This window comes from Ranitomeya variabilis, chromosome 1 (genome assembly GCF_051348905.1).
Source record: "Ranitomeya variabilis isolate aRanVar5 chromosome 1, aRanVar5.hap1, whole genome shotgun sequence".
Taxonomy (NCBI): domain Eukaryota; kingdom Metazoa; phylum Chordata; class Amphibia; order Anura; family Dendrobatidae; genus Ranitomeya; species Ranitomeya variabilis.
The window spans coordinates 747,028,330-747,055,026 of record NC_135232.1 but is presented as its reverse complement, the minus strand read 5'-3'; positions in this window follow the sequence as shown (position 1 = coordinate 747,055,026).

Sequence of the window (26,697 nt, the reverse complement as noted above, 5' to 3'; positions counted from 1 at the left end):
GGATCCTACCCCAATTGAAATAAACGATCCACTAAACAAGGTGAGCCCCTTTCATAACAGTCACATGAGCTTTAATTATGCACCAATTCCCTCAATAAATAATTATATAGCTCATAATTTCAGTGCTATGGGAAAAACAGTAAAATAACAGTGGGTTTCAAAATTATTTATGCTGTACAGGTGGCTGTTTCTTTTCAATAAAACCATTCTTGCCCAATGTCAGAGGTTGTCCCTGTTCATCATAAATAAAACCTCATTACAAGGACATTTACAGCTCAAATTTATCAGCACATCTGCAATTTATCAGTGGAGTGCAATACCCTCTCCTAGACTTGAGAGGTCACTGGTGTCCACCATAAAGAAACTGTATGAGAGAAGACACTGTGTTTTTCCATGTTCAACGCTGTTCTTATGCATGGGGCCAGGGACGGCTTAAGGTTTACCTGGGGGGTCCTTAGCGTTTAATTTTCCCTCCTCGTTTTTCAATAGCCATATTGATTTTTTTATAGCGTTGTATTGGGCTTATTTTTTTGCAGGACAAACTAGTTTTACTACTATTTTTGGCTCCATACAACTTTCTGGTCTCTTTTTATTGCAATTTTTGAGTAAGCAAATTGACCAAAAACCAAGCAACTGTGTAAATTCGATTTTGATTTTTTGTTTCGGTGTTCACAGTATTGGATAAATACCGGATCCGTCCTTCCCTGCACCGCACTTCCAACTGTATCAGCATCCTGGATGTAGTTACAGTTGAAAGCAATGATGAAGGAGAGAGCCATCTGCTTCCTCCTCCATCATTTTCCTAGAATTGACTCTACATGACCATCCCTCAAAAGTGCCACTGCCCCATGCACTGTGCCTTCTAAGGCTTTGCTGACACTGTTCCAGAAAGCTCTCCTTTTCTGGATGGTCTGGAGTTCCCTGAAGCTTTTTTGAAGAGTTTTTATCCATTTTGGAAGAAGATTTTTTTTCTGAAGCGTTATTTGCAGCCTTTTTGGAGAGGTCTCCTTCAAGTGATGCTTCAGAGAAGTGTCTTGAACTTTTATTTTTTCTGCCAGGTGTTTTTCAAAACTACTTAAAAAAAAAAAGGTTTGAAAAATTCCTCATACGATCAGCAAAGTGGATTCCCCTTAGAAATACATTGGAAGAGTTTTCCAAAAGTTTTCAAAACAGTTTTTTAGAGATGATCTTCTCAGAAAAAGTCATTATTGAAAACTCATTGTGAACAAAGCCTAATTGTCATCTTCAGCTTTTCTGGTTAGCTGTGCATAGAGTGACAAGTACTTCTGCAGCTTGAGTATTGTAGGACTGGTTTTTATTAGCCGTATTTTTGCACCCCCTGACAGTTGCCCGTTGCAGTCAGGATCTGAAATTAGCTGTGCAATGATTCACCATGTTTGGACGCAGCCTCGCGTGGGACGCAGCACGACTCCCTTCTTCAGTTATAGGAAAAACTAAGTAATCCATTTCCTTGGGTTGTATACTTTTGTAGGAGACGTTGTATGTCTTATGAAGCCAGATCTGCATCTGATCCATGGCTTTAAATGAGCCAAGCTGTAATATCTGCAGTAGGTGAAGAATGACTTTTGCAAATAAACCCTGACACCAGTGGCAATGTCATCATCACGGAGGAAATGATAGTACACCAATGTGACATTTCAGAGGCGGCTGGTACAAGGCCAAACCAAGCAATGACTGATGAAAGCATCGATAAAGCTTCCCTACACAGTGTTCACTCAGCAGAACTCCTCATAAGCTGCTGATAACATCAAATAGTGTTTTTGTTAATTGCTAACATTTTAATTAGGATATCTTTATATTTGCCTAGAGTATTAGACCACCAGTGACAGATGCTTCACAAAGTGTGGACTCGGTGTCTCCCTTTTGGAAAACACAGATTCTATGATATATCATAGAAATGCGAAAGAAAACTATTCTGTAATTTGAACTCTCTAGATATTTGACGTACAGGGAAGTATTTATATGACTTGTATCCTACATTTTTCATCAGTTTTATAATATGCAAAATGTATCCAAAATGGTCAGTTGTCTCTAAGCTAGTGATAGGAGATGAAATGCTATGATGTCTCCCAGACACAGCACAACACAGACATGCAAGATTATTGCTCCTGTTGTGAATTCTGCTTTTGGGCTCCCTCCGGTGGTTGTAGGTGGTAATGCAGTTGTCCCTGAGTTGCAGTCCTGGTCAGGTGTATCTGCTGATTGCAGTTCTGACTGGGGTATTTAGGCGTGCAGGATTCATTAGTCCTTGCCAGTTGTCCATGGTTGTTGGGAGGTTTTGGTCCTGGTTTGGTTCCTTCTGCCTTCTGCCAAATCAGCAAAGATAAGTGTCTGGTTTTGGTTTCTGTGGCACACATGCTGTGTGATTAATAATTCTGTGCTATTCAGTATTTTTTTTTGTCCAGCTTAGATTGTGTCAGTATTTTCTCAGTCTTGTTGGATTCTCTGGAGTGGCAGATATACATTCCATGTCTTTAGTTAGATTGTGGAACTTTTTGTATTATCTGCTGTGGATATTTTTGGAAGGGTTTTAATACTGACCGCTTAGTATTCTGTCCTATCTTTCCCTATTTAGCTAGAGTGGCCTCTTTTGCTGAATCCTGTTTTCTGCCTGCGTGTGTCTTTCCTCTCCTACTCACAGTCAATATTCGTGGGGGGCTGCCTATCCTTTGGGGTTCTGATCTGAGGCAAGGTAGTATTCCTATTTCCATCTATAGAGGTATTTAGTCCTCCGTCTGTGTCGAGGTGTCTAGGGTTTGTTAGGCACACCCCACGGCTACTTCTAGTTGCGGTGTTAGTTCAGGTTTTGCGATCAGTACAGTTTCCACCTACTCCAGAGAAAGTTCATGCGGCTCCAAAGTCACCGGATCATAACATGCTCCTCTGTCTATGGAGCACACAGAAGATGAGAGATCTCTTGTCTCCTCTCTATGTAGCACACAGAAGATGAGTGATCCCTTGTCTCCGCTCTATGCAGCACACAGACATGAGGGATTCCTTGTCTCCTCTCTATGTAGCACACAGACATGAGGGATTCCTTGTCTCCTCTCTCTATGTAGCACACAGATATGAGGGATTCCTTGTCTCCTCTCTATGTAGCACACAGACATGAGAGATTCCTTGTCTCCTCTCTATGTAGCACACAGACATGAGGGATTCCTTGTCTTTTCTCTATGTAGCACACAGACATTAAGGATCCCTTGTCTCCTCTCTATGTAGCACAGACATGAGGGATTCATTGTCTCCTCTCTATGTAGCACACAGACATGAGGGATCCCTTGTCTCCTCTCTATGTAGCACACAGACATGAAGGATCCCTTGTCTCCTCTCTATGTAGCACACAGACATGAGGGATCCCTTGTCTCCTCTCTATGTAGCACACAGACATGAGGGAATCCTTGTCTTCTCTATGTAGCACACAGACATGAGGGATCCCTTGTCTCCTCTCAATGTAGATGAGAAGGGGGATGTAAAAACACCAAAAGATGACTGAGAAGTCCATAAAGAATGTAAAATATCACACCTTTATTATACAAAATGCAAAAATAGGTATGGGAAAACAGTGGGCAATTCCACATAAAACCAAGTGCACAAATGCAGAAGGACCCACAGGACTGGTGAGACAGAGGAATCCCACAATATGGGCATAATTGTATCACAAATCAAGGAATCATTAGCCAAGGATGTAAATTAGTCAATGTTTATAGGCAAAAGTGGGCAGCCTGTCCAACCATAGAAACTGAACCAGTCACCCTAGAAGTGTATATCATATGTAGTATACCAATATACCAAGTCCGCCCCAACGCGCGTTTCAGATGCTGTTCCTTCGTCATGCCCCCTGACGAAGGAACAGCATTCGAAAAGCGTGCTGGGTAATATGCCTCTTCCCTATATTTATTCCTCTGTCTCACCAGTCCTGTGGGTCCTCCTGCCTTTGTGCATTTGATTTTATGTGGAATTGCCCACTGTTTTCCCATACCTGTTTTTGTATTTTGTAGAATAAAGGTTTGATATTTTACATTCTTTATGGACTTTTCAGCCATCTTTTGGTGTTTTCACACCTTCCACTACTTCTCGTCTCTATCTTGGACGATGTGTCCACATTGTTGCCCACCACTTATGTTAGTATTTGCATTTGACATATGAATATATGTTGATATCTTTAAAATGCTACAGTTATGCATGAGTTCTTTTATTATTCTCCACCCTATGTAGCACACAGACATGAGGGATCCCTTGTCTCTTCTGTATGTAGCACACAGACATGAGGGATTCCTTGTGTCCTCTCTATGTAACACAGCGACATGAGGGATCCCTTGTCTACTCTCTATGTAGCACAAAGACATGAGGGATTCCTTGTTTCCTCTGTATGTAACAGACCGATATGAAGGAACCCTTGTCTCCTCTCTATGTAAAACAAAAACATGAGGGATTCCTTGTCTCCTCTCTATGTAGCACACAAGCATAAGGGATCCCTTGTCTCCTCCATCTAAGTAACACACAGACATGAAAGATCCCTTGTCTCCTCTCTTTGTAACACACAGACATGAGGGATTCCTTGTCTCCTCTCTATGTAACACACAAACATGAGGGACCCCTTGTTTCCTCTCTATGTAGAACACTGTCAGGACTCTGAACATTTTTTACCTTTTGTGCATTACTGCCCTTTTCCAAGATGGTGTCTTTGGTCTCGTGTGCACTGTGTCTTCCTGCTATAAAACTCCACCCCAGCCTTCAGTCTGTGCTAGAGTATTCTGCCTTGCATTCATCTCCTGACCTCTGATTACTCCCTGGCTATACACCTGCTCCTGTTAACCTGTGTGGTGATCCTGCTACTCTGCTGAGTTCCTGCTGCATACCCAAGTTTCCAGTAATCCTCCTTCATCTGCTGCTCGTGTTTACTTCCATCTGCACTTGCTGGACATGTAAGCTGTGGCTGCTTTGCAATAACCTGAGACTATTAACCAGGCCTCCCTGGTTGAGCTAAGATATGATTTGAACTGCCTAATAAGCATATCTATCTGTGTCTGGACTAAGACAAGGATTTATTCGTGTCAAGTATCCTCAAGAATAACTGTGCTTCATAGACTTTCTGCTTAATTCCTCTGAAGTTTCCTATAGACTGCTAAGCTGCGTTTATTATTTGCACCAAGTGTTGTGGACTTGAGTATCTCTCTGCACCTGTTTGAATCACCGTGTGATAATATAGACTTTACCACTTATAAAACTGTGTCCTGTAGTTGTCTTGTTCCACGCAAAGAGTCTCCTGAGTTATCCCCTATAATTATTACAGGATACTCTAGCCTTAAAAAAAAAGGAGACTGCTGGAACAATGACTGCAGAAAGCAGATTAGAGCAGGTGTTTTCCATAATTAGATCACTGCAGAAAGATGTGGAAGGTCTGCAAAAGAAGTTTGGAAACTTTGAACACAATCAACAAGTGTTTGGACAAACTTTGCAGGACTTGAGCAACCGCATGGCTGCCCAGGAAAACAAACTTGCTGGCATAGAGTCCCAGTATGGACGGGCTTTTCAGGACATAAGCACGCAACTAGCTGCACAAGTGACTTTACCCTCTGGGCAACCGCCACCAGCTAGCCCACCTAAGTTGCCCCCATTCAGATTTAATGGTGATTGCGACAAATTTCGTGGCTTTGTGAATCAATGTATGCTATATTTTGATGTGCATGCTGACCGTTTTCCTACTGTTAGATCCAAAGTATTGTGTGTAATAATGCTACTGACCTCACGAGCGCTTGCCTGGGCGAATTCGATGATTGAGTCTCGTGACCCACGGATAAATGACTTGAATGATTTCTTGGCCGCTATGGCATTAATGTTTGATGACCCTAATCGCCGTGCAACCGCTGAATCTGCTTTGTTGTCTTTACGCCAGGCTAAACGTTCTGTTATTGAGTATGCCACTGAATTCAGGAGATTGGCGGTAGATACCAATTGGGACAGTTATGCACAATTGCCTATTTTTAAAAGGGGTCTGTCTAGTATTGTAAAAGATGAACTAGCCCGCTCTGAGTCACCACAAGAGCTAGAGACATTTATACAGCATTGTGTGCGCATAGACATTCGCCTTACTGAGCGTAGGCAGGAGAAATTTGCTGCATATAACCGTGTTTTTAACTTTTCCCTTCCTTCCAAAGAGCCTGCAGGTAAAACTTCTCAGGAGGTGGAGGAGGTGCCCATGCAAATTGATTCCGTTCAGAGGCGCGAGATCAATGAGCGCCGGGAGCATCGCCTTCGTGAAAGTCTATGTTTCTACTGCGGCCAGTCTGACCACTTCTTGATTATTTGTCCTAAGTTGTCCTAGACGGCCTAACAAGGTGCTAGCAGCAATAGGGAAGTATGACAACTGTGATGATGAATCTGACATCTCTGAATGTAGCCTGCCTTTAAACGCTGTATTCCATTCACTTTCTATGACTTCACCCCCCAAGGAGCTGAAGGAAAAGAACTTTCACTGTTCTCTCCCTATTAAGATCCTGTGTTCAGGACAGTGGATTTCCAGTTCAGCTATGATTGACTCTGGTGCAGGTGGCAATTTCATGGATATCGCATTTGCCATGGAACATGGTATTAAAATTCAGCAAAGAGCCACCTTTAATCTCTGGGCCTGTGGATCAGGAGACCTTACCCCTTGAAATTTTGTTGGAGCCTAATCATCAGGAGCAACTTTCTTTCTTGCTAATTTCTTCTCATTTACCTGTGATTTTAGGCATTCCTTGGTTGCGTTCTCAGAACCCAATTATCAACTGGGAGACCAAGGAGATTATCTTCCCAACAAGGAGCAACTCAGCGTTAACAGAAGCTGTCCCTGAGTCCACGGCTACGGAACCACATGTACAGGTATTTTCTTTACCTCCAGCTTATCAAGAGTTCTCTGACATCTGTGACAAAAAGAATGCAGATCAGCTTCCTCCACACAGGCATTATGACTGTCCCAGTGAGCTGCTTCCCGGGGCAGCCATTCCTTTTGGTAACGTATACCCTTTGGCGGCACCTGAGCTTCAAGCCTTAAAAGAGTATATTGATGAAAATCTGGCCAAAGGCTTCATATGTCCTTCTTCCTCACCAGCAGGGGCACCTATCTTTTTTGTAAAGAAGAGGGATGGGACCCTGAGACCCTGTGTCGACTATCGAGAACTCAATAAGGTAACCGTACAAAACAGTTACCCTTTGCCTCTGATTCCCGAATTACTGGAAAGAGTCCGCCATGCTAAGGTGTTCTCTAAACTGGATCTTCGTGGGGCTTATAGTTTGGTGCGTATTCGTCCAGCGGATGAGTGGAAGACAGCATTCAGATGCCGGTATGGACACTTTGAATCTCTTGTGATGCCCTTCGGTCTTTGTAACGCCCCTGCAACATTTCAACATCTTGCTAATGACATTTTCAGAGATTTGTTGGACTAGTTTGTAGTGATCTATTTGGACTATATACTAATCTTTTCTGAGTCTCTACAGGAACATGAAGAACATGTCAAAACTGTTTTAAGACGTCTGAAAGAGAACCATCTGTATATTAAGCCGGAGAAATGCGAGTTCCATCATTCTGAGATACAGTTCTTAGGTTATATCATCTCTCCCCAGGGGCTGAACATGGAATCTGTTAAGATTCAGGCTATCCTTGACTGGCAGGTACCCAAGAACGTTAAGGAGGTCCAACGTTTTATTGGTTTTGCAAATTTCTACAGACGCTTCATTCAAAATTTTTCTGATATTGTCCGTCCCATTACTTCCTTGACAAAGAAGGAAGAGCCCGTTAAGTGGTCATCACAGGCTCAAGAAGCTTTTGATCGGCTTAAGATCTGTTTCACATCAGCACCGTTGTTGATACACCCAGATCCAACACTTCCTTTCATTGTGGATGTGGACGCTTCTGATAATGCTTTGGGGGCTATTCTCTCCCAAAGAACTGGAGAGAAGGGTCTGCTACATCCTTGTGCTTTCTTTTCCCGTAGACTAACCTCAGCAGAGAAGAATTATGACGTGGGAGACAAGGAATTGCTGGCTATTATTGCGACTTTCAAAGAATGGAGGCATCATCTGCAAGGAGCTGCACAACAGATCATAGTGCTAACTGACCATCACAATCTAGAGTTCCTTAGATCCGCTAGATGTCTTTCTCCTCGTCAGGCTCATTGGAACTTATTTTTAAATCATTTTAACTTTGTTATCTCGTACCGACCAGGTTCTCGTAATGGGAAGGCTGATGCTTTATCCCGAATCCATGCTGCGGATTCCGTACCTGGAGCCCCATCCAAGACCATTCTATCTGATGCCAATTTCATCGGAGTTATCCATGATCAGCACTTGTGGAAGTAGTGCAGGGAGGCCTATGAAGGTGATGTATTTCTGGCCAACCCACCTGTGGATATTAATCTTGTCTTTAAGGATGGCATGTGGTTCAGAGATCGACGTATCTACGTCCCGGAGGTCGTCCGTCTGCAGATCCTCAAGTTGGTACATGACTCCAAGTTGGCTGGTCACAGGGGGGTACAGAAGACACAAGAGTTCCTGAGCCGATTCTTCTGGTGGCCAACTTGCCTGAAGGATACCAAGGACTATGTTCTCTCTTGCGAGGTATGTGCCCGTTACAAGACTTCTCATGTGGCACCTATGGGTCTTCTACAACCATTACCTGTTCCGTCCCACCCTTGGGGGTCTATATCAATGGACTTTATTGTGGATCTGCCTACATCGGGGGGCATGAATACAATCATGGTGGTAGTTGATCGCCTGACTAAAGCTGCTCATTTTGTTCCGTGCACCGGCCTCCACTCAGCTAAAGATACAGTGAACTTGGTTATACAGAATGTTTTTCGGTTGCACGGGGTTCCGGATGAGATAATCTCTGACCGTGGAGTACAGTTCACTTCAAGATTCTGGAAGGGGTTTTGCTCTGCACTCAATATTAATGTCTGTCTCTCTTTTGCTTACCAGCCCCATACAAATGGTCAGACTGAGCGCACCAACCAGACGCTGAAACAATATCTAAGATGCTATGTCAGCCATCTCCAGGATGATTGGTTGAGTTGTTGCCGTTAGCCGAATTTTCATATAATAATTCTCAGAGCGCCTCCACTAAATTTACACCTTTCTTTGCCAATCTGGGTTATTGTTGTGGATTCTGTTTGCGGGCTCCCTCTGGTGGTTACTGCTGGTACTGGGTGACTTTGGTGGGTTGCGGCCTTTGGTTTCCATCTGTCCATCAGAGGCTGGGTGTTTCCTATTTTACCTGGCCTCTCTGTCATTTCCCTTGCCGGCTATCAATGTGTTCAGATGTGCTCTGTTTGGTTCCTGCCTACCTGCTCCCAGATCTTTCAGGATAAGCTAAGTGCTGATTTTCAGTTGTTTGGTTTTTTGTCCAGCTTGCTTAGAATGTCTCTTTGTTAGCTGGTTGCTCTAGTGGACTGAGGTTCTCCCCATGTGCCATGAGTTGGCACATGGGTTCTTGTAATCTCAGGATGGTTTTTTTTGATTAGGGTTTTTTGCTGACCGCTCAGTCCCCTTTTGTGTCATTCTGCTTTCTAGTTTTCAGCGGGCCTCTATTTGCTAAAGCTATATACATCATCTCTATGTATGTGCCTTCCTCTCATTTCACCGTCAATACATGTGGGGGGCAACTATATCTTTGGGGTTAATTCCTCTGGAGGCAAGTGAGGTCTTTGTTTTCTCTGCAGTACTAGTTAGCTCTTAGGCTGGTGCGTGGCATCTAGAACCAACGTAGGCATGCTCCCTGGCTATCTCTAGTTGCGTTTGTCAGGCGTAGGGCAGCGGTCAGCCCAGGTTCCATCACCCTAGAGCTCGTCCGATATTTATTATACTTTGCTTATCCTGTGCTATCCCTAGCCATTGGGGATTCATGACAGTATAGCCGGCCCACAAAGTGTTAATTGTTTGGGCTGAAGCAGGAGGAAAAGAAGTGTTCAAGGAAAAATTTTTTTTTTTTTTTCCTTCAGAGTTTTGCTGCCTAGCCCTTAATTGCTGTCTAGCTGCTTCTTACCTCCTCTTAACCCTTGAATGGCTCTGATCTTAGCTGTTTATCATGGATGTCCAGAGTTTGGCTTCCAGCCTGAGTAATCTCGCGGCAAAGGTTCAAAACATACAGGATTTCGTTGTTCACACTCCCATGTCTGAACCTAGAATTCCTATTCCAGAGTTTTTTTCTGGAGATAGATCTACCTTCCTGAATTTCAGGAACAATTGTAAATTGTTTCTCTCTTTGAAATCTCGCTCCTCTGGAGACCCTGCTCAACAGGTCAAGATTGTTATATCGTTCCTACGGGGCGACCCTCAGAATTGGGCATTTGCATTGGCACCAGGGGATCCTGCATTGCTCAGTGTGGATGCGTTTTTTCTGGCATTGGGATTGCTCTATGAGGAACCTAACCTAGAGATTCAGGCTGAAAAGGCTTTATTGGCCCTCTCTCAGGGGCATGATGAAGCGGAAATATATTGTCAGAAATTTCGGAAATGGTCGGTGCTTACTCAGTGGAATGAGTGCGCCCTGGCTGCAAACTTCAGAAATGGTCTTTCTGAGGCCATTAAGGATATTATGGTGGGGTTCCCTGCGCCTACAGGTCTGAATGAGTCTATGGCTATGGCCATTCAGATTGATCGGCGTTTACGGGAGCGCAAACCCGTGCACCAGTTGGCGGTGTCTTCTGAACAGGCACCTGAGACTATGCAATGTGATAGAATTCAGTCCAGAAGTGAACGGCAAAATTATAGGCGGAAAAATGGATTGTGTTTTTATTGTGGTGATTCAGCTCATGTTATATCAGCATGCTCTAAACGCACAAAAAGGGTTGATAAATCTTTTGCCATTGATACTCTGCAGTCTAAGTTCATTTTGTCTGTGACTCTGATTTTTTCACTGTCTTCCATTTCCGTCGATGCCTATGTGGATTCAGGCGCTGCCCTGAGTCTTATGGATTGGTCATTTGCTAAACGCTGCGGTTTTAGTCTAGAGCCTCTGGAAGTTCCTATTCCTCTGAAAGGAATTGATTCTACACCATTGGCTATGAATAAACCGCAGTATTGGACACAAGTGACCATGCGCATGACTCCCGTTCATCAGGAGGTGATTCGCTTCCTTATACTGTATAATTTACATGATGTACTAGTGCTTGGTCTGCCATGGTTACAAACTCATAATCCTGTCCTGGACTGGAAAACAATGTCTGTGTTAAGCTGGGGATGTCACGGGGTTCATGATGATGCACCTCCGATTTCTATAGCTTCATCTACTCCTTCGGAGATCCCTGCGTTTTTGTCGGATTATAGGGATGTTTTTGAGGAGCCTAAGCTCAATTCGCTCCCTCCCCATAGAGAGTGTGACTGTGCTATAGAATTGATTCCTGGCAGTAAGTTCCCTAAGGGTCGTTTATTTAATCTGTCACTGCCAGAGCATACTGCTATGCGGAATTATATTAAGGAGTCCTTGGAAAAGGGACATATTCGTCCATCTTCGTCCCCTCTGGGAGCAGGTTTTTTTTTCGTGGCAAAAAAAGATGGTTCCCTGAGGCCTTGTATAGATTATCGCCTTCTGAATAAGATTACAGTCAAATACCAGTATCCATTGCCATTATTTACTGATTTGTTTGCTCGCATTAAGGGGGCTAGGTGGTTCACTAAAATAGATCTTCGTGGTGCGTATAATCTGGTGCGGATAAAACAGGGTGATGAGTGGAAAACCGCATTTAATACGCCTGAGGGCCATTTTGAGTATTTGGTAATGCCTTTTGGACTCTCCAATGCTCCGTCAGTCTTTCAGTCCTTTATGCACAATATTTTCCGTGAATATCTGGATAAGTTTATGATTGTGTATTTGGATGATATTTTGGTGTTTTCTGATGACTGGGAGTCTCATGTTCTACAGGTCAGGAGGGTGTTTCAGGTTTTGCGGGCCAATTCTCTGTTTGTGAAGGGCTCAAAGTGTCTCTTCGGAGTCCAGAAGATTTCTTTTTTGGGGTACATTTTTTCTCCTTCTACTATTGAGATGGATCCCGTTAAGGTTCAGGCTATTTGTGACTGGACACAACCTACATCTGTTAAGAGCCTTCAGAAGTTCTTGGGGTTTGCTAATTTTTATCGTCGGTTCATTGCTAATTTTTCCAGTATTGTTAAACCTTTGACTGATTTGACTAAAAAGGGTGCTGATGTTGCTGATTGGTCTCCTGCGGCCGTAGAGGCCTTTCGGGAACTTAAGCGCCGGTTTTCTTCTGCTCCTGTGTTGTGTCAACCAGATGTTTCACTTCCTTTCCAGGTGGAGGTTGATGCTTCCGAGATTGGAGCGGGGGCGGTTTTGTCACAGAGAAGTTCTAATGGCTCGGTGATGAAGCCATGTGCTTTCTTCTCTAGAAAATTCTCGCCCGCCGAGCGCAATTATGATGTGGGTAATCGGGAGCTTTTGGCCATGAAGTGGGCATTTGAGGAGTGGCGTCATTGGCTTGAGGGTGCTAAACATCGCGTGGTGGTCTTGACTGATCACAAGAATCTCATTTACCTTGAGTCTGCCAGGCGTTTGAATCCTAGACAGGCTCGTTGGTCGTTATTTTTTTCTCGTTTCAATTTCGTGGTTTCATACCTGCCAGGTTCAAAGAATGTGAAGGCAGATGCTCTTTCCAGGAGTTTTGTGCCTGACTCTCCTGGAGACACTGGGCCTGCTGGTATCCTTAGGGATGGAGTAATATTCTCCGCCGTATCCCCAGACTTGCGACGCGCATTGCAGGAGTTTCAGGTGGATAAACCGGATCGATGTCCACCAGAAAGACTGTTTGTTCCGGATGATTGGACCAGTAGAGTCATCTCCGAGGTCCATTCTTCTGTGTTGGCTGGTCATCCTGGAATATTTGGTACAAGAGACTTGGTGGCCAGGTCTTTTTGGTGGCCTTCCTTGTCTAGGGATGTGCGTACCTTTGTGCAGTCTTGTGAAGTGTGTGCTCGAGCTAAGCCTTGCTGTTCACGGGCTAGTGGGTTGTTGTTATCCTTGCCCATCCCGAAGAGGCCTTGGACGCACATTTCCATGGATTTTATTTCTGATCTCCCGGTTTCACAGAAAATGTCCGTTATCTGGGTTGTGTGTGACCGCTTTTCTAAGATGGTTCATTTGGTGCCCTTGCCTAAGTTGCCCTCCTCCTCTGAGTTGGTTCCTTTGTTTTTTCAGAACGTGGTTCGTTTGCATGGGATTCCGGAGAATATCGTTTCTGACAGGGGATCCCAGTTTGTGTCTAGATTTTGGCGGACGTTTTGTGCCAAGATGGGCATTGATTTGTCTTTCTCGTCTGCATTCCATCCTCAGACGAATGGCCAGACGGAGCGAACTAATCAGACCTTGGAAACTTATTTGAGGTGTTTTGTTTCTGCTGATCAGGATGACTGGGTTGCTTTTTTGCCACTGGCCGAATTTGCTCTTAATAATCGGGCTAGTTCGGCCACGTTGGTCTCTCCTTTTTTTTGTAATTCGGGGTTTCATCCTCGTTTTTCCTCTGGTCAGGTGGAGTCTTCGGATTGTCCTGGAGTGGACGTGGTGGTGGACAGGCTACATCACATTTGGAATCAGGTGGTGGACAATTTGAAGTTATCTCAGGAGAAGACTCAGCAGTTTGCTAATCGCCGTCGCCGCGTGGGTCCCCGACTTCTTGTTGGGGACTTGGTGTGGTTGTCTTCTCGTTTTGTCCCTATGAAGGTCTCTTCTCCTAAGTTCAAGCCTCGGTTCATCGGTCCTTATAGGATCTCGGAGATTCTTAACCCTGTATCTTTCCGTTTGGATCTCCCAGCATCGTTCGCTATTCATAATGTGTTCCATCGGTCGTTGTTGCGGAGGTATGAGGTGCCTGTTGTTCCTTCGGTCGAGCCTCCTGCTCCGGTGCTGGTGGAGGGAGAATTGGAGTATGTTGTTGAAAAGATCTTGGATTCTCGTGTTTCCAGACGCAAACTCCAGTATTTGGTTAAGTGGAAGGGTTATGGTCAGGAGGACAATTCCTGGGTGGTCGCCTCCGATGTTCATGCAACTGATTTGGTCCGCGCCTTCCATAGAGCTCACCCTGATCGCCCTGGGGGTTCTCGTGAGGGTTCGGTGACCCCTCCTCAAGGGGGGGGTACTGTTGTGGATTCTGTTTGCGGGCTCCCTCTGGTGGTTACTGCTGGTACTGGGTGACTTTGGTGGGTTGCGGCCTTTGGTTTCCATCTGTCCATCAGAGGCTGGGTGTTTCCTATTTTACCTGGCCTCTCTGTCATTTCCCTTGCCGGCTATCAATGTGTTCAGATGTGCTCTGTTTGGTTCCTGCCTACCTGCTCCCAGATCTTTCAGGATAAGCTAAGTGCTGATTTTCAGTTGTTTGGTTTTTTGTCCAGCTTGCTTAGAATGTCTCTTTGTTAGCTGGTTGCTCTAGTGGACTGAGGTTCTCCCCATGTGCCATGAGTTGGCACATGGGTTCTTGTAATCTCAGGATGGTTTTTTTTGATTAAGGTTTTTTGCTGACCGCTCAGTCCCCTTTTGTGTCATTCTGCTTTCTAGTTTTCAGCGGGCCTCTATTTGCTAAAGCTATATACATCATCTCTATGTATGTGCCTTCCTCTCATTTCACCGTCAATACATGTGGGGGGCAACTATATCTTTGGGGTTAATTCCTCTGGAGGCAAGTGAGGTCTTTGTTTTCTCTGCAGTACTAGTTAGCTCTTAGGCTGGTGCGTGGCGTCTAGAACCAACGTAGGCACGCTCCCTGGCTATCTCTAGTTGCGTTTGTCAGGCGTAGGGCAGCGGTCAGCCCAGGTTCCATCACCCTAGAGCTCATCCGATATTTATTATACTTTGCTTATCCTGTGCTATCCCTAGCCATTGGGGATTCATGACAGGTTATCATCCGTGTATTTTACCTAGGTCTCCAATTAATTCTCCAGTTCCGGCAGTGGAGGAAAGGCTGACTGCGATGAGACAAAATCTGGAGGTTCTGAAGGAATCCCTGACCACAGCTCAAGAACGTTATAAGAGATCGGCTGATAGATTCCTTAAACCTGCAGCCATGTTCAAGGTAGGAGATTCAGTGTGGTTAGCAACTAAGAATCTGAAGTTAAGCGTTCCTTCACAAAAACTTGGACAGAAATTCATTGGCCCTTTCAAGATCAACGGTATTGTGAGCTCTGTGGCCTGCCGGCTGAAGCTGCCTTGGACTATGAAGGTACACCCAGTTTTTCATGTATCTTTACTAAAGCCTGTATCTCCTAATACCTTCCAGGGACGTGTTGTGCCACCTCCGCATCCTGTGGTTATTGATGGGCAAGAACAATTTGTGGGGGAGGAAATTATTGATTCCAGGACTCGCAGGAATCGGCTCCAATATCTGATAAGATGGCAGGGATATCCCTCTGAGGAAGACTCTTGGGAACCTGTGGAAAACATCAATGCCCAAAAGAAGATTTCTCGTTTTCATCAGAGATTCCCTGAGAAACCAGGTCCAGGATCGTCCTGAGGCAGCTTCTAAGGAGGGAGTATTGTCAGGACTCTGAACATTTTTACCTTTTGTGCATTACTGCCCTTTTCCAAGATGGCGTCTTTGGTCTCATGTGCGCTGTGTCTTCCTGCTATAAAACTCCACCCCAGCCTTCAGTCTGTGCTAGAGTATTCTGCCTTGCATCCAGCTCCTGACCTCTGATTACTCCCTGGCTATACACCTGCTCCTGTTAACCTGTGTGGTGATCCTGCTACTCTGCTCTGAGTTCCTGCTGCATACACAAGTTTCCAGTAATCCTTCATCTGCTGCTCGTGTTTACTTCCATCTGGACTTGCTGGACATGTAAGCTGTTGCTGCTTTGCACAAACTTGAGACTATTAACCAGGCCTCCCTGGTTGAGCTAAGATATGATTTGAACTGCCTAATAAGCATATCTATCTGTGTCTGGACTAAGACAAGGATTTATTCGTGTCAAGTATCCTCAAGAATAACTGTGCTTCATAGACTTTCTGCTTGATTCCTCTGAAGTTTCCTATAGACTGCTAAGCTGCGTTTATTATTTGCACCAAGTGTTGTGGACTTGAGTTTCTCTCTGCACCTGTTTGAATCACCGTGTGATAATATAGACTTTACCATTTATAAAACTGTGTCCTGTAGTTGTCTTGTTCCACGCAAAGAGTCTCCTGAGTTATCCCCTATAATTATTACAAACACAGACATGAGGGATCCCTTGCCTCCTCTCTATGTAGCACACAGACATGAGGGATTCCTCATTTCCTCTCTATGTAGCCAAAGATATGAGAGACTCCTTGTCTCCTCTCTATGTAACACAGCAACATAAGGGATCCCTTGTCTCCACTCCATATAGCACACAGACATGAGGAATCCCATGTATCTTCTCTATATAGAGCTTGACATGAGATTCTTTGTCTTCTCTCTCAATGTAACACACAGATGAGGGATCCCTTGACTTCTCTCTATATAGCACACAAACATGAGAGATTCCTTGTCTTCTCTCTATGTAGAACACAGACATGAGGTATCCCTTGTCTCCTCTCTATGTAACACACAGACATGAGAGATTCCTTGGCTTCTCTATGTAACACACAGACATGAGGGATTCCTTGTCTCCTCTCTCTATGTAGCACACAGACATGAGGGATCCCTTGTCTCCTCTCTATAAAGCACACAGACATGAGGGATCCCTTGTCTCCTCTCTCTATGTTAAGGCCCCGTCACACATAGCGATTTACCAACGATCACGACCAGCGATACGACCTGGCCGTGATCGTTGGTAAGTCGTTGTGTGGTCGCTGGGGAGCTGTCACACAGACAGCTCTCTTCAGCGACCAACGATCAGGGGAACGACTTTGGCATCGTTGAAACTGTCTTCAACGATGCCGAAGTCCCCCTGCAGCACCAGGGTAACCAGGGTAAACATCGGGTTACTAAGCGCAGGGCCGCGCTTAGTAACCCGATGTTTACCCTGGTTACAAAAAAAAACAAACAGTACATACTCGCCTTTCGGTGTCCGTCAGGTCCCTTGCCGTCTGCTTCCTGCTCTGACTGAGCCGCCGTACAGTGAGAGCAGAGCGCAGCGGTGACGTCACTGCTGTGCTGTGCTCTCACTGTACGGCGGCACTCAGAGGAGGAAGCAGACGGCAAGGGACCTGACGGACATCAGATGGTGAGTATGTACTGTTTGGTTTTTTTTACATTTACGCTGGTAACCAGGGTAAACATCGGGTTACTAAGCGCAGCCCTGCGCTTAGTAACCCGATGTTTACCCTGGTTACCAGTGAAGACATCGCTGGATCGGTGTCACACACACCGATTCAGCGATGTCAGCGGGACCTCAACGACCAAAAAACGGTCCAGGCCATTCCGACACGACCAGCGATCTCACAGCAGGGGCCTGATCGCTGGTACGTGTCACACATAGCGAGATCGCTACTGAGGTCGCTGTTGCGTCACAAAACTAGTGACTCAGCAGCGATCTCGCTAGCGATCTCGCTATGTGAGACGGGGCCTTAACACACAGACATTAGGGATTTCTTGTCTTCTCTCTCTATGTAGCCAAAGATATGAGAGATTCCTTGGCTCCTCTCTATGTAACACACAGACATGATGGATCCCTTGTCTCCTCTCTATATAGCACACAGACATTAGGAATCCCTTATATCCTCTATGTAACACGCAGACATGAGAAATTTCTTGTCTTCTCTCTCTATGTAGCACACAGACATGGGGGATCCCTTATCTCCTCTCTATATAGCACACAGACATGAAGGATCCCTTGTCTCCTCTCTCTATGTAGCACACAGACATGAGGGATTCCTTGTCTCCTCTCTATGTAGCACACAGACATGAGTGATCGCTTGTCTCCTTTCTATATAGCACACAGACATGAGGGATCCTTTGTCTCCTCTCTTTATCTAGCACACAGAAAAGAGGGATCCCTTGTCTCTTCTATATGTAGCACACAAACATGAGGGATTTTTTGTCTCCTCCCATTATGTAGCACACAGAAAATGAGGGATTCCTTGTTTCCTCTCTATGTAACACACAGACATGAGGGATCCCTTGTCTACTCTCAAAATAGCACACAGATATGAGGGATCCCTTGTCTCTTCTCACTATGTAGCACACAGACACAAGGGATTCATTATCTCCTCTCTATATAGCACACAGACATGAGGGATCCCTTGTCTCTTCTCCCTATGTAGCACACAGACACGAGAGATTCATAGTCTCCTCTCTATATAGCACACAGACATGAGGGATCCCTTGTCTCCTCTCTCTATGTAGCACACAGACATGAGGGATCCCTTGTCTCCTTTCTCTATGTAGCATACAGACATGAGGGATTCCTTGTCTTCTCTCTATGTGAAACACTGACATGAGGGACTCCTTGTCTCTTCTCTATGTAGCACACAGACATGAGGGATTCCTTGATTCCTCTCTATGTAGCACACAGACATGAGAGATTCCTTGTCTCCTCTGTTTGTAGCACACCGACATGAGGGATTTCTTCTCTCTCTATGTAGCACTCAGAAAATGAGGGATTCCTTGTTTCCTCTCTATGTAAATATTACAAGGTGGCATGGGGTAGTAGTCATAGCTGAGTCCACTAAGTCACAGTCAGTGAGCACTCCGGCCCCTTGCACATGAAAAGACAGTTCCAGTCCTAGCCCCAGGTCACAGCGGGTTACCTCAGAATCACGGCTGCTCTCCACAATAGGACAGTGTCCTCTGGATGCACAACACATCACACTCTTTAGTGCCCAACAGTGGCAATTTGTTTAATGAAGATAAAGAATGAAAGAAGGTAAGAATTCCTGAACTGTCCCTATTCAAAGATGCTGCTCCTTCGGCAGCAGCAGCACAAGCATCAGCTCCAAATGTCTCCTGGAAGCTCACAGTTACCTGAAGGGCACTATCACGGTTCCCGTGCCCTGTTCCACTGGCTGTCAGTCCTTGGCAGCTTCAAGTCCCCAACCGGGGATTCCTTCTGTCCCAGATGAGGATCCACATATAATGTTGCACCATTTTAAAAAGAATTCTTCCAAATAAAGCCGAATGAAAGATTTTTATCAACACCCTGGTGTGTGAGTTGGATCCATTTTCACACTGTTCCAGGTTCAGACTGGAACACACTTATGCCCCAGTCAGGGGGTCTCTTCTGTCCAAGACTGGGATCTACTTATGCCCCAGACGTGGGCTCCTTCTGTCCCTGTTGTGAACTCTGTTTTTGGGCTCCCTCTTGTGGTCACAACTGGTACTGTGTGAGTGCTGTCTTTGGGCTCCCTCTGGTGGTTCTTTGTGTCAGTCTGCAGGTCTAGGCTGGATCAGCTGTCTCGTTATCTGTTAGCTGTTTCCTATTTAGTTCTCCTGGACTCTCAGTTGTTCCCGGCTGTCAATGTCTTCAGTGCTATTTTGGAGCTCTCCTGCAGTCCTTCGTTATCAGTCTCTTCAAGAGAAGCTAAGTTTTGCTTGGTTCATTTTTTGACCATCTGGTCATATGTTTCTTGGTTTATTTTTGTCCAGCTTGCTAATATGTGATTTCCTTGCTTGCTGGTAGCTCTAGGGGGCTGAGTTTCTCCCCTCTCACCGTTAGTTGGTGTGGGGGTTCTTGTATTCTCAGCGTGGATATTTTGCATAGGGTTTTTTACTGACCGCACAGTTCCCTATCTGTCTTCTGCTATCTAGTATTAGCGGGCCTCATTTGCTGAATCTGTTTTCATTTCTACGTTTGTGTTTTCCCCTTACCTCACCGTTATTATTTGTTGGGGGCTTCCTATACCTTTGGGGTGATTTCTCTTGAGGCAAGTGAGGTCTTACTTTCCCTCCAGGAGTAGATAGTTTCTCAGGCTGTGTCAAGACGTCCAGGATTTTTAGGCACGTTCACCGGCTACCTTTAGTGTGTTGGTTAGAATCAGGTTTGCGGTCAGTCCAGTTACCACCTCCCTAGAGCTCGTGTCTATGTTCATAAACTTAGCTAGTCCGTTTTGTGATCCTCTGCCACTAAGATCATAACAGTACAGCCGGCCACAAAAAAGAATCCTGCACCAAGAGGGGAGGAGGACGGGCGAATATGTCCCTTCTCTAAAGACTCCTTTATATAGCTCCGCATTGCGGCATGTTCTGGTACAGACAAATTAAAAAGTCGTCCCTTAGGGAACTTACTACCAGGAATCAAATTTATAGCACAATCACAATCCCTGTGAGGAGCCAGGGCACCGGATCTGGGCTCATCAAATACATCCTGGTAGTCCGACAAAAACTCAGGGACCTCAGAAGGAGTGGAAGAAGCAATTGATACCAAAGGAGCATCGCCATGAATCCCCTGGCAACCCCAACTTGACACAGACATAGCTTTCCAATCCAGAACTGGATTATGGGCCTGCAACCATGGCAGACCCAACACGACAACATCATGCAGATTATGCAGCACAAGAAAGCGAATCACCTCCTGATGCACAGGAGTCATGCACATGGTCACTTGAGTCCAATATAGAGGCTTATTCTCAGCCAATGGTGTAGCATCAATTCCCCTCAGTGGAATAGGGAATTCCAAAGGTTCCAGGACAAAACCACAGCGCCTGGCAAACGACAAATCCATCAGATTCAGGGCAGCACCTGAATCCACAAAAGCCATAACCGAGTAGGATGACAAAGAACAAATTAAAGTAACAGACAAAATGAATTTAGGCTGTATAGTACCAATTGTGACAGGTTTAGCGATCTTTTTAACGCGCTTAGAGCATGCTGAGATAACATGAGTTGAATCACCACAGTAAAAGCACAACCCATTTTGACGTCTATGATTTTGCCGCTCAATTCTGGTCAGAACTCGGTCACATTGCATAGACTCAGGTCTGTGTTCAGAAAACACCGCCAGATGGTGCGCAGATTTGCGCTCCCGCAAACGCCGATCAATCTGAATGGCCAAAGCCATTGAGTCATTCAGACTTGCAGGCGTGGGAAACCCCACCATAACATTCTTAATGGCTTCAGAAAGACCTTCTCTGAAATTTGCAGCCAGGGCACACTCATTCCATTGAGTAAGCACCGACCATTTCCGAAATTTTTGACAATACACCTCAGCTTCATCCTGGCCCTGAGAAAGAGCCAGCAAGGCCTTTTCTGCCTGGTTCTCAAGATTAGGTTCCTCATAAAGCAGTCCAAGCGCCAGAAAAAACGCATCCACATTCAGCAATGCAGGATCTCCTGGCACCAGAGAGAAAGCCCAATCTTGAGGGTCGCCACGTAACAAGGAGTGTCATGTTCTCAATGGCAAGAGAACATAGCATCAGCATATATAGGAACTAGCTCTTGGAAGATGGGAACTGAGCTGACCATGAACTAAACCTAACGCACAACTAGCAGTGGCCGGGTAGCATGCCTACGTTGATTCTAGATGCCCAGCACCAGCCGGAGGACTAAATAATGCTAGCAGAGGAAAATATTAGTCCTAGCTCACCTCTAGAGAAATACCCCGAAAGGAGACAGAGGCCCCCCACATGTATTGGCGGTGAATTAAGATGAAATAACAAACGTAGTATGAAAATAGATTTAGCAAATTTGAGGTCCACTTACTACATAGCAGAAGACAGAAAGGACACTTTCATGGTCAGCTGAAAACCCTATCAAAACACCATCCAGAAATTACTTTAAAACTCTGGCATTAACTCATAACACCAGAGTGGCAATTCCTGTTCACAAGAGCTTTCCAGACACAGTAACGAAACTACAGCTGTGAACTGGAACAAAAATGCAAAAACAAACATGGACAAGAGTCCAACTTATCTAGTAGTTGTCTAGGAGCAGGAACAAGCACAGAGAGGCTTCTGATAACATTGTTGACCGGCAAGCAACTAACAGAGCAGCAAGGTTATATAGCGACTCCCACATCTTGATGGGAACAGGTGAACAGAGAAGATGAAGACACCAGTTCAATTCCACCAGTAGCCACCGGGGGAGCCCAGAATCCAAATTCACAACAGTACCCCCCCCTCAAGGAGGGGGCACCGAACCCTCACCAGAACCACCAGGGCAATCAGGATGGGCCCTATGAAAGGCACGAACCAAATCAGAGGCATGAACATCAGATGCATTCACCCAAGAATTATCCTCCTGGCCGTATCCCTTCCACTTGACCAGATACTGGAGTCTCCGTCTGGAAACACGAGAGTCCAAGATTTTCTCCACAACGTACTCCAACTCACCCTCAACCAACACCGGAGCAGGAGGCTCAACGGAAGGCACAACCGGTACCTCATACCTGCGCAATAATGACCGATGAAAAACGTTATGAATAGAAAAGGATGCAGGGAGGTCCAAACGGAAGGAAACAGGGTTAAGAATCTCCAATATCTTATACGGGCCGATGAACCGAGGCTTAAACTTAGGAGAAGAGACCCTCATAGGGACAAAACGAGAAGACAACCACACCAAATCCCCAACACAAAGCCGAGGACCAACACGACGGTGGCGGTTGGCAAAAAGCTGAGTCTTCTCCTGGGACAACCTCAAATTGTCCACCACCTGCCCCCAGATCTGATGCAATCTCTCCACCACAGCATCCACTCCAGGACAATCCGAAGATTCCACCTGACCAGAGGAAAATCGAGGATGAAACCCCGAATTACAGAAAAACGGGGACACCAAAGTGGCAGAGCTGGCCCGATTATTGAGAGCGAACTCTGCCAATGGCAAAAAAGCAACCCAATCATCCTGGTCAGCAGACACAAAACACCTCAGATATGTCTCCAGGGTCTGATTAGTCCGCTCGGTCTGGCCATTCGTCTGAGGATGGAAAGCGGATGAAAAAGATAAATCTATGCCCATCCTAGCACAGAATGCCCGCCAAAATCTAGACACGAATTGGGTCCCTCTGTCAGAAATGATATTCTCAGGAATACCATGCAAACGAACAACATTTTGAAAAAACAGAGGAACCAACTCGGAAGAAGAAGGCAACTTGGGCAGAGGAACCAAATGGACCATCTTAGAGAAACGGTCACACACCACCCAGATGACAGACATCTTCTGAGAAACAGGCAGATCTGAAATAAAATCCATCGAGATGTGCGTCCAAGGCCTCTTAGGAATAGGCAAGGGCAACAATAATCCACTAGCCCGAGAACAACAAGGCTTGGCCCGAGCACAAACGTCACAAGACTGCACAAAGCCTCGCACATCTCGTGACAGGGAAGGCCACCAGAAGGACCTTGCCACCAAATCCCTGGTACCAAAAATGCCAGGATGACCTGCCAACGCAGAAGAATGAACCTCAGAGATGACTCTACTGGTCCAATCATCAGGAACAAACAGTTTATCAGGTGGGCAACGATCCGGTCTATCCGCCTGAAACTCCTGCAAGGCCCGACGCAGATCTGGAGAAACGGCTGACAATACCACTCCATCCTTAAGGATACCTGTGGGCTCAGAGCCACCAGGCGAGTCAGGCTCAAAACTCCTAGAAAGGGCATCCGCCTTAACATTCTTAGAACCCGGTAGGTATGACACCACAAAATTAAACCGAGAGAAAAATAATGACCAGCGCGCCTGTCTAGGATTCAGGCGCCTGGCGGTCTCAAGATAAATCAAATTTTTGTGGTCAGTCAATACCACCACCTGATGTCTGGCCCCCTCAAGCCAATGGCGCCACTCCTCAAAAGCCCACTTCATGGCCAAAAGCTCCCGATTCCCAACATCATAATTCCGCTCAGCGGGCGAAAATTTACGGGAAAAGAAGGCACAAGGCCTCATCACGGAGCAGTCAGAACTTTTCTGCGACAACACTGCCCCAGCTCCGATCTCAGAAGCGTCGACCTCAACCTGAAAAGGTAGAGCAACATCAGGCTGACGCAACACAGGGGCAGAGGAAAAACGGCGCTTAAGCTCCCGAAAGGCCTCCACAGCGTCAGGGGACCAATCAGCAACATCAGCACCCTTCTTAGTCAAATCGGTCAATGGCTTAGCAACATCCGAAAAACCAGCAATAAATCGACGATAAAAGTTAGCAAAGCCCAAAAATTTCTGAAGACTCTTAAGAGAAGAGGGCTGCGTCCAATCACAAATAGCCTGAACCTTGACAGGATCCATTTCAATGGAAGAGGGAGAAAAAATATATCCCAAAAAGGAAATCCTCTGTACCCCAAAAACACACTTAGAACCCTTCACACACAAAGAATTAGACCGCAAAACCTGGAAAACCCTCCTGACTTGCTGGACATGAGAGTCCCAGTCATCCGAAAAAATCAGAATATCATCCAGATACACAATCATAAATTTATCCAAATAATCGCGAAAAATATCATGCATAAAGGACTGGAAAACTGACGGAGCATTTGAAAGACCAAAAGGCATCACTAAATACTCAAAGTGGCCCTCGGGCGTATTAAATGCGGTTTTCCACTCATCCCCCTGCCTGATTCGCACCAAATTATACGCCCCACGAAGGTCAATCTTAGAGAACCACTTGGCCCCCTTTATGCGAGCAAACAAATCAGTCAGCAACGGCAATGGGTATTGATATTTAACAGTGATTTTGTTCAAAAGCCGATAATCGATACATGGTCTCAAAGAGCCGTCTTTTTTTGACACAAAGAAAAAACCGGCTCCTAAGGGAGATGACGATGGACGAATATGTCCCTTTTCCAAGGACTCCTTTATATATTCTCGCATAGCAGCATGTTCAGGCACAGACAGATTAAACAAACGACCCTTTGGGTATTTACTACCCGGGATTAAATCTATGGCACAATCGCACTCTCGGTGCGGAGGTAACGAACCAAGCTTGGATTCTTCAAAGACGTCACGATAGTCAGACAGGAACTCAGGAATTTCAGAGGGAATAGATGATGAAATGGAAACCACAGGTACATCCCCATGAGCCCCCTTACATCCCCAGCTCAACACAGACATAGCTCTCCAGTCGAGGACTGGGTTGTGAGATTGCAGCCAAGGCAATCCTAGCACCAAATCATCATGTAGATTATACAGCACCAGAAAGCGAATAATCTCCTGGTGATCCGGATTAATACGCATAGTTACTTGTGTCCAGTATTGTGGTTTATTATTAGCCAATGGGGTGGAGTCAATCCCCTTCAGAGGAATAGGAGTCTCCAAAGGCTCTAAATCATACCCACAGCGTTTGGCAAAGGACCAATCCATAAGACTCAAAGCGGCGCCAGAGTCGACATAGGCGTCCGTGGTAATAGATGACAAAGAGCAAATCAGGGTCACAGATAGAATAAACTTAGACGGTAAGGTGCAAATGGAAACAGATTTATCAAGCTTTTTAGTGCGCTTAGAGCATGCTGATATAACATGAGTAGAATCACCACAATAGAAACACAACCCATTTTTCCGTCTAAAATTCTGCCGCTCGCTTCGGGACAGAATTCTATCACACTGCATACTCTCTGGCGACTTCTCAGTGGACACCGCCAGATGGTGCACTGGTTTGCGCTCCCGCAAACGCCTATCGATCTGAATAGCCATTGTCATGGACTCATTCAGACCCGCAGGCACAGGGAACCCCACCATAACATCCTTAATGGCATCAGAGAGACCCTCTCTGAAAGTCGCCGCCAGGGCGCACTCATTCCACTGAGTAAGCACAGACCATTTACGGAATCTTTGGCAGTAAATTTCCGCTTCATCTTGCCCCTGAGATAGGGACATCAAAGTTTTTTCTGCCTGAAGCTCCAAATGAGGTTCGTCATAAAGCAACCCCAAGGCCAGAAAAAACGCATCCACATTGAGCAACGCAGGATCCCCTGGTGTCAATGAAAAAGCCCAGTCTTGAGGGTCGCCCCGGAGCAAGGAAATCACAATCCTGACCTGCTGTGCAGGGTCTCCGGCAGAGCGAAATTTCAGGGACAAAAATAATTTGCAATTATTTCGAAAATTCTGAAACCCAGATCTATTCCCCGAGAAAAATTCCGGCAAAGGAATTCTCGGCTCAGATACAGGTGCATGACAAAGTCTTGCAAATTTTGTACCTTCGTGGCGAGATTATTCAAACCTGCAGTTACACTCTGAAGATCCATTACAAACAGGTGGACACAGAGCCATTCAAAGATTAGAAGGAGAAAAAAAAAAAAAAAAAAAAAATCTCAGCAGACTTCTTATTTCTCTCCTTTCTCAGCCAAGGATTTTAACCCTTTAGTGGCCGGTCAAACTGTCATGTTCTCAATGGCAAGAGAACATAGCATCAGCATATATAGGAACTAGCTCTTGGAAGATGGGAACTGAGCTGACCATGAACTAAACCTAACGCACAACTAGCAGTGGCCGGGTAGCATGCCTACGTTGATTCTAGATGCCCAGCACCAGCCGGAGGACTAAATAATGCTAGCAGAGGAAAATATTAGTCCTAGCTCACCTCTAGAGAAATACCCCGAAAGGAGACAGAGGCCCCCCACATGTATTGGCGGTGAATTAAGATGAAATAACAAACGTAGTATGAAAATAGATTTAGCAAATTTGAGGTCCACTTACTACATAGCAGAAGACAGAAAGGACACTTTCATGGTCAGCTGAAAACCCTATCAAAACACCATCCAGAAATTACTTTAAAACTCTGGCATTAACTCATAACACCAGAGTGGCAATTCCTGTTCACAAGAGCTTTCCAGACACAGTAACGAAACTACAGCTGTGAACTGGAACAAAAATGCAAAAACAAACATGG